Source organism: Nicotiana attenuata, chromosome 10, assembly GCF_001879085.1.
Source record: "Nicotiana attenuata strain UT chromosome 10, NIATTr2, whole genome shotgun sequence".
In the NCBI taxonomy this organism is placed as follows: domain Eukaryota; kingdom Viridiplantae; phylum Streptophyta; class Magnoliopsida; order Solanales; family Solanaceae; genus Nicotiana; species Nicotiana attenuata.
In genome coordinates, this window is record NC_031998.1 from 7,363,195 (window position 1) to 7,372,101 (window position 8,907).

Sequence of the window (8,907 nt, forward strand, 5' to 3'; positions counted from 1 at the left end):
ATATATATATACAGTGTTTTCGAAGCTTAGGACGTAAGGAACAACTTTCGCGAAGCAACTACAGGCATTCGGACGTTCGTTGGAAAGGTATGTTAAGGCTAAGCTCTGTCCTTCCTTTTTGCACGAATTCTTGGAAATTCCTAAGACGTCATGTGATATTTTACTATTCTATTGATAGAAATACCTTCTGTGAAAGGCATTGGGATCTTAGATGAAGTATTTTCATGATGCTATTAGGTTGATATTCCACTCGTTCGGTTAAATAGGGTATTCGACATCTATATATGTTATTTTGTCGGCTTTCTTAACTATATGTCTATATATATGAATTCTTATTCGTCTTTAGGTTGTGTGACTTAAAAAAATAAAGGCATTTAGTATTTGCGATCAGTCCTTCTTCCTTTTTAAAGTGTATTTTAAAATCCCTAAAGTGGCACGTCGATTTCCAAAAATCTCAAATATAATTTTTTATGTTTAAACTACTAAAACACTTGATTTTTGAAATACTTTCTTTACTAATTATCAAGAAATCAGGTATATGGACTAAGTGAAGTACCTTAAGCTTTTTATGAACATCTTTAGAGTTAAGTTATCTTTCTAAAAGTCGAGTTAAGTTTTCAAGCCCAAAAAAAAACATATGAGGTTCCACGAGACAATTGTATGCGATACGAAGGGGATTATGAGATTATGAGAATAAAAGTACCAATGAGCCAAGATTGGCTAAGTTCTTGTTATGGCCTATTATGTGCGTTCAAAGTTCATATCATACATGGCATATTATGCATGGACTTCGAGCTATAATCGGAGGTAAGGGTCCTATTTGCCCGAAAGACTATATGTATTGTACAGATGGCCACAGGTTGGCAATATGATACCGGTTAGCTACCGGAAGAGACCGCCATTGCTAGCATTTGGTTGGGTATGTCATGCATTTGCATCAATATATATGTATTCACGACATACGATTACACGAGCATACCATGCATATTTGATTACTACGAGGTCGGATGTCGGCCATGGAGGCTATCAGAGTTTCAGTGTCAGGTGGTATCTCTATTACTTTCTTTTTTTTCATCAGCTATGTATGATTCTACTTTCTGCCTTACATACCTGTACATTTATATTCGTACTGATGTTCCGTTGCCTGGGGACATTGCATTTTTGTTTCGTGCGTGCAGGTCCAGGTAGGGACTCTGATCGACCCCTCTGCTAGGATTTCGGGGTTCAACTGTGAGTTGGTAAGCTCCTCCTCTTCCTGGAACTGTCATAGGATGGTTACTTTTGTTGTACAGTTTGGGTATAGTCGGGGCCTTATCCCGACAGTGCTTGTGACACTCTTAGAGGCTATTGTGGACACAGTATTCTGGGTTTCTTTTTGCAGCTTTCAGTCTCCAGCCCATAGGCTTGGCATGTATATATATGTGTGTAGGCATGTATGTCTCAAATCGCGGCCTCGTTGGCCAGCTAGTACTTTATTATTTTGGCTCGTCTACCTCTGTTTATATGGCTTATTGTTATTCAGGTCATGACCTTAATGGTCCAGGCTTAGTATTTCAGATGTTGTGCTGCCCGATCTGTTGGGCCCCCAGTTTAGTTAGCTAGTATGTTTAGTAGCTAACTCGATCGAATACAGTATCGAGTGCCAGTCGTGCCTCCCCTAGTTTGGGGTGTGACAATGTCGATACCTTTTCCCCCCGGTTGACTTTACTTGACTGTAATTGCTATGCCGCATGCTCTTTCCCTTGCTACTGGAGACCGAAATTGCATTCATCTCCTTCGCCTCCTGTTGGTCACCCCTTATTTGTTTAATTCCCTCAGGAGATAGGAATTTTAGAAACCGGTGATATGTCGATGGCACAGCTTTCATCTCGTGCAACCATGGTCTTCCCAAGATGATTTTGTAGCCCATATCACCATCCACCACCTTGAAAAGGGTCGTCTTCATCACCCCTTCGGCATTCGTGGGCAGTAGGATCTCTCCTCAGGTTGTCACGCTTGCTAGGTTGAACCCAGCAAGGAGTTTTGTGCTCGGAATGATGCTTCCGGTAAGTTTGGCTTGTTCTAATACCCTCAATTGTATAAGATTGGCTGAACTCCCTAGATCCACCAAAACACGTTTGATTTCAAAATCTAAAACATCTAGAGAAATTACCGATGCGTCGTTGTGCGGTAGCAACAATTTATCTATGTCTTCCTCCGTGAAGGTGGTGTCATCTTCAGCGACTTCCCGGAGTCTCTTGCTGTGGGTTAATGATGCCTTTGTCTTTGTCTTTGCGAACGTAATTGTTTTTAGCCCGGTCACTTAAGAATTCCCCGAGATGGCCATTTTTCAACAGCGTCGCAACCTCTTCGCGCAAATGCCGGCAGTCCCCAGTCCGGTGATCGTTCGTCCCGTGGTATTCGCACCATAATTTTGGATCCATCTCATTGGGATCGGATCTCATTGTCTTCGAGAAACGCGCTTCTTTAATGTTCCTTATAGCCGATACCAACTCCATTACACTAACGTTGAAGTTATATTCTTAAAGTCTAGGGTAGGAAGAGTCTCGAGAACCTAGCGTTTCCTTGTCCTGTAATGACCTGTTGCTCCGGCCGCGATCAGTTCTTCTATCGGTAATAAACCTATCAACCGACCGAAAATCTCTGCCGCGTCCTTCGGCCCGTTCATAGGGAAAAAATTGGCTCCTCGAAGACCGTCGATCTGTGTCGAAATCATCTTTTGATTTCTCTTTGTTCTTCTATCGACCCCGAACCAATGTCGGGAAACCGAGCTGATCATCCTCAATCCTTATCTTTGACTCCTATCATTTGTGAACATCCGCCCAAGTTGTCGCTTGGAACTCGAGCAAGATTTTTAATTTTCGGGAAGCATCGAAACTCCTCGAATTCAAACCTTTGGTGAATGCTTCAGCCGCCCATTCATCCGGGACGGCCGGTAGCAGCATCCTTTCCTTCTGGAACTGGGTTACAAACTCCCGCAGCAACTCGGACTCTCCTTATGCAATTCTGAAAATATCGGCCTTTCCGGCCTGTACCTTTCTGGTCCCGGCATGGAGCTTAATGAAAGAATCCGCGAGCATCTCAAAGGAATCTATGGAATGCTCGGGCAAAGGCGAATACCACGTCAAGGCTCCCATCGTGAGAGTCTCTCCGATTTTCTTTAGCAACACTGATTCAATCTCGTAAAGGCTAAACCGTTCCCCTTCACAGCCGTTGTATATATGGTGATATGCTTCTAACGATTTGAAGTCCCATCATATTTCGGCACGTCCGGCATTTTAAACCGCTTCGGGATCAATTCTGGTACCGCGCCTGGTTTGTATGATAGTTGAGTATACTTCTTTGAGTCCAGCCCTTTTAGCACCGGTGGTGCACCCCGAATTTGATCCATGTGGGCGTACACTCCCTCATAAACCGTATGAGTTCATTTTTGAAGGGATCACTTTCGTTGTTATGATCGGATCCACTCCCCCCAGCCCATCGAAGTTGACCTCGCCCCTCGGGGTATTGTTGTTGACCCTCTGCGTTGTTTGATTTGTGGGAGCAACATGAGGATTTGGACCTCGCCCATTCGTGTTATTGGAAGCACCCGATAATGCCTGCTTCAATTCTGTCATTACCTAATCCTATCGTGTGAGATGGCCTAGAATGGTCACTTGTTGCTCTTGCAGGACCCTTACCGCTTCGACGACGTGCTCCTCTTCAGCATCATCAAGAGTCGTTTCTCGAACATGTCGCAGGTATCGCCTTCCGACTTTCGTGGACCGGTGTGGCCTCGTTCCCCTCGCTGCGGGTAGCGCTGATTGAATCTTCATGCTGAGGGTGATTTCCTTGGGCCTCAAGATCGTGAGTGTTGTTAACATCATTATCTGCAATTTTCTATGATTTTTTGCTAAGAATAAGTAATCAAATATGTTAGTAAAAGAGTCAAGGATCAACTTAATTATACAACTGTCTAAGCCCATGGTGGGCGTCAAACTGTTTAACCGTAAAACGGTATAGTTGAATTTGTACGTGGTTTATAGACGAGAAATAATTTGATCCTAAAATAATAGATGAATTAGACAAAATGTAATACTTAGCCTTGAGACTGAGATAAAATAGCAGAAATAGTAATTCCGGGAGCAAGGCTTCCGGGCACAACAGCAATGATATCAAAAAACAAGAAGATGAAATTATATTAAGCTTTGAATAGAGTGTAGCGTATGTTTGCCAGAATATTCGTATTTTTTTTGCAATAATAATAGAGCTCACTATTTATAGTTACACCTAGGGAACAAGGTCCTAGGATCAAGCCTCTTTTTAATGTCAATTATGAGGGCCATTGAAGAATGGGTAATGGCGGGCAGTGAATTCCATATTTCTTGTAACGGACAGTATACTTAATGTTGTAGAATATTCTTCATTAATGCTACTGGGTGGTAGGCATTTATTTCATCTTTGTGAGTATCATTCTCTCCGGTAACAGACGGGATCGTTGCCTTCGGCATCGGCTATTTTCTGTCCTCGGCTTCACGTGTCACTTTCCCATGCGCTCATTTAATGTAAACATATTTTACCCTATACTATTTGTGTCTCTTAAGAATATCACTTTTCTTGATATGTCCTCAAATAATTTGTCTGGTAATAGACATGTGCTTAGGTAGTGCATGAAAAGAAGGAACTACAATGGGATAATTTCACATAAATACAACTCACACACCTGACTTGCAACATAATAGTCTAGATACCACTTTGCAAATCTATAGCCCAAAAATAATAGGCTAATTCCCGAAAGACAGCTCATTTCACACAATCAACTACGGTTATTGCTCCCTCTTTATACAACCAGTTGTTTTCATTCTCTTGATTTCCTTTGATTACTAAGCATTTGATAAAAAATGCAAATCAGCCACAACGCAACTCAAAAATTCTGAATAATACATATTATCTGAAGGTAAGCAATTCAAACACTTTTATGTGCAATTGCTGAAGCAATCCAACAGGATAAAAGAAAAATTAAAACTTGGTAAATGAATTATAGAATCTCTCCAACGTGTACAAATTTTTTTTAATACAGCACATACACAAAAAAGAAGAAGAGAAGGAAGTGTCAAACTTCTGTAGAGGCCTCTTACATACTGACAATGTATATACATCCTTATAAACTGAAAAAATATATAATTATACAATATTATACACAAATATATATATATATATATTTATACACAATTATACAATACTGTATAAGTGTATATAAACACCACTTATACACTATTTCCACTAGAAAACATAGAATGTCCAACATTACACTTACTGTAAATAATGTATTAACTTGTATAAACATGTATAAAAGTGTATAAGAGGTGTTTGTATATCCATATACACAATTATACACTATTATACAGTGTTGATACAAACTGCTATATAGTTATAATTTTTTATCCAAGTCTCGAGTTGTAGTAGAAGGTATTGGATGATTCAACTCGTCAATAGGCTAACAATTTTGCGCCAACGATTCGGAATTCAACACACAGATAAGATAAACCCAATCTTTCAAAATTAGTGGTTATTTTTTGGTGCAAATCAAGTTTGAGAGTTATTTATTTTCAGATCTGTGTGTATTTTTATTTTTATTTCAAAAATCTTCAATATTCTTCTGCTTGCCACCATGGACGACGGAGTAGGAGCCCGAGCCTTCTTCGAGCCATTGATGGCAGAACTGCGTAGGGGGTAGGGGAGGGGGAATAGCGGGGGCTAGGTTAAGAGAGGATGAGGGATCTATGTGGGTTAGAAAGATAGAAGCGAGAGGCGGTGAGAGAAAATTTGGTGTGCTGGGAATGAAGAAAGAAGAAAATAATAAAAATCCTAAAAGTGTGTCTTTAATAATGGGCTAAAGGCTGAAAAGTTCCTTTCAAGTTATGTACAGCATATGCTAAATAGGGTAAGAGCTTCAAATCTGGGCTATTTTCGGTTGGACTGTTAGGCCAAGTGATAAGGGCCATAATTCTTTCATTTGGCACAAGTTTCTCTATTGGTATTGCATTGTGCCATTTTTCCTGACTATATCAAAGAACTGTAACAAGACACGTTTTATACTTTTCTATGTATTGTCTTTCTGCTGCATTTCAAGTTCTCGTGTCTCCATTATAAAGTTGTATGCCCGGGAACACCTATGGCGAAACGCAGAGATGGATTCAGGATTTGAACCCGTTATAATTTTATAGTTATGGATTCATATCTACTATTTATTACAATTTTAGTAAATTTTTACACATAAATTTGTGCTCCGCATCAAAAATACTGGGTTCATACTAAAGGGCTTGATCCGCCCCGGCGACACGCCTTTTTTGAACCTTGTATTACTATATTTACAGAGATGTCCAAGCAAGCAGCATACTTCTTGATGATTAATTTGAAGTCTCCATTGAAGAAAGAGAAAACAAATGCAAAATAGTGGCAAAATAAAATAGTAAAGGTCCCACCGAGATTTGAACTCGGGTTACTGGATTCAGAGTCCAATGTCCTGACCACTAGACCATGGGACCAGCTCGCGTCTCTGTCAAATATGCTAACATTAAATCAGTCTAGTATCATTTAGTCCATACTTCTACTTCACCCTTTCCATTATTTTGTTTTGTGGCTTAGAAATTTGTATGCACAATCATGATTAAGTGCTATATATTAAGTATTACTTTAATTTGTAATTTTACAGTTAAATTGCATGATCGGTGCAAACACCTAAGAGGTAAGTATTTTACGAAAAGTTTTTATTGGTTATAGTAAAAAACGATTCAATCTTTATCATAATTTATACTTAGATTATGCATCAAACCAATAAACATATGATATGTTCCTTCATATAAACTTTATCACTTAAACAATATTCAATTAGTATGTAAAATTACCTCCATTGCTTAGTTAATCATGATATGTTATAATGTTGACATAATTTAGCGAACACATTAGATCATATAATTTTTTTAATACGGATTAAAACTTACCCCTTTCCTTTTTCTCGGTCTTATGTATTTGCTATAAGGGTTGAACTTTTTTATATTATTATAAATAGAATTTTGTTTATGGTGAATGTCTATATTTAGAGAGATTCTAGGGTTTATTACTTGGTGGCTAAGTCACCCTTTCCCTATAAATAAAGGGTTCTATTCCATTGTAATTCATCCTAAAAGCAATAAGAATTCTCTCTCTTTTTCTTTGCAATATTCTTCTTTATTACTCCCTCCGATCAAATTAAATGAGGTAGTTTGACTCGGCACGGAGTTTAAGGAAAAAAAGAAAGACTTTTGAAATTTGTGGTCTTAAAAGCTTAAGGGGTAAAGCATTGTGGGGCCATGACTTTTGTGTGGTTATAAAAGCTTCTCATTAAGGGTAAAATGGGTAAAATGAGGAGTTTAAAGTTGAATTATTCCCAAATTTAGAAATGTGTCATTTATTTTGGAACAGACTAAAAAGGAAAGTACCTCATTTAATATGAAACGGAGGGAGTATTTTATTACACGTTATCAGCACGAGACTCTACTGTCTCAAGAAGCTCTTTGAGAAGACTAAGGTATAACTTTTCTCCTCTTTTAATTATGACTGATATCATGAAAAGAAAGTTTGTTGCCTTGAAATTTCGGGCAAGAACTATATGACATGGGCGTTGGATGCTGAAATCCATTTAGATGCAATGGGTCTTGGAGACGCCATTAAAGACAAAAATAAAGCATCCACCCAAGACTGTGCTAAGGCCTTGATTTTCTTGCGCCATTACCTTAATGAAGGGTTGAAAATAGAATATCTCACAGTCAAAGATCCACTTGTTTTGTGGAATGGCTTAAAGGAAAGATATGACAACTTAAAGTTGGTCACTCTTCCACAAGCACGATATGATTGGGCACATCTGAGGCTCCAAGACTTTAAGTCTGTTTCTGAATATAATTCTGCGATGTTCAGAATTACTTCTAAATTGAAACTCTGTGTAGATACTATCACTGATATGATATGCTTGAAAAAACGTTTACGACGTTTCATGCCTCCAATATGGTCCTGCAACAGCAGTACAGAGAGAAAGGTTTCAAGAAGTACTCTGATTTGATTTCTCTTCTCCTTGTGGCTGAACGAAACAACAACTTGCTCATGAGAAATCACGAAAATCGACCCACTAGGTCTACACCATTGCCTGAAGTGGATGAGGTGTACTCGCATTATGCTAAGCACGGAAAAGGTCGTGGCCCTATTCGTGGTCGTGGTCGTGGTCGTGGTCGTGGCCGTAGACAAGGAAGAAGTTCTCCTGGTGTTAATCCCCCCTCAAAGAAAAATAACCACCAAAAGTGGAAAGGGAAAGATGAGAAGCCAAAGGCAAATGGTTCAGAAACTGAATGTTATCGTTGCGGTGGAAAAGGGTATTGGGCAAATATTTGTTGTACACCAAGACATTTGGTTGAGCTTTATCAAGCATCTCTAAAGAATAAAGGCCCTGAAGCCAATCTTGTCTATGACAATGAAATTGACATCACCCACTTGGATGTGGCAGACTTCTTTGAGCACCCTGATGGAAAAATATACCACTTGATCGGTGATGGATCTGTGGTTAAAGATGATTGAGTAGTTTGATTTTTATTTTTGCATATTCGTAGTAGCTAATAAACATCTTGTAATCACATTTCTTTACATGAGTAGTACACCCCACACTTAAATCTTTACTCGTCCTCGAGCAAGTTGAACCACACTTCTAGGCCTAATCGTTCGATGCATTACCTAGTTTTATGTCACACCCGCCATTATGAAAGAACAACCTAAGCAGTGCAACAGCCACACCTCAGATGAAGACTCTAATGCCATGCCACACACGTGCTTACTCTAGTTACTCTAAACAGAGGTGAAAACTTGCTTTTTCTTTCCGAGTCACATGCCCTCACATCACAT

At 39.2% G+C, this 8,907-nt stretch overlaps 1 non-coding gene across 1 annotated transcript; it reads right to left on the bottom strand.

The window, feature by feature from the left end:
• Positions 6,456–6,527, bottom strand: TRNAQ-CUG. The gene has a single exon. It is a non-coding gene; the product is annotated as a tRNA-Gln (tRNA).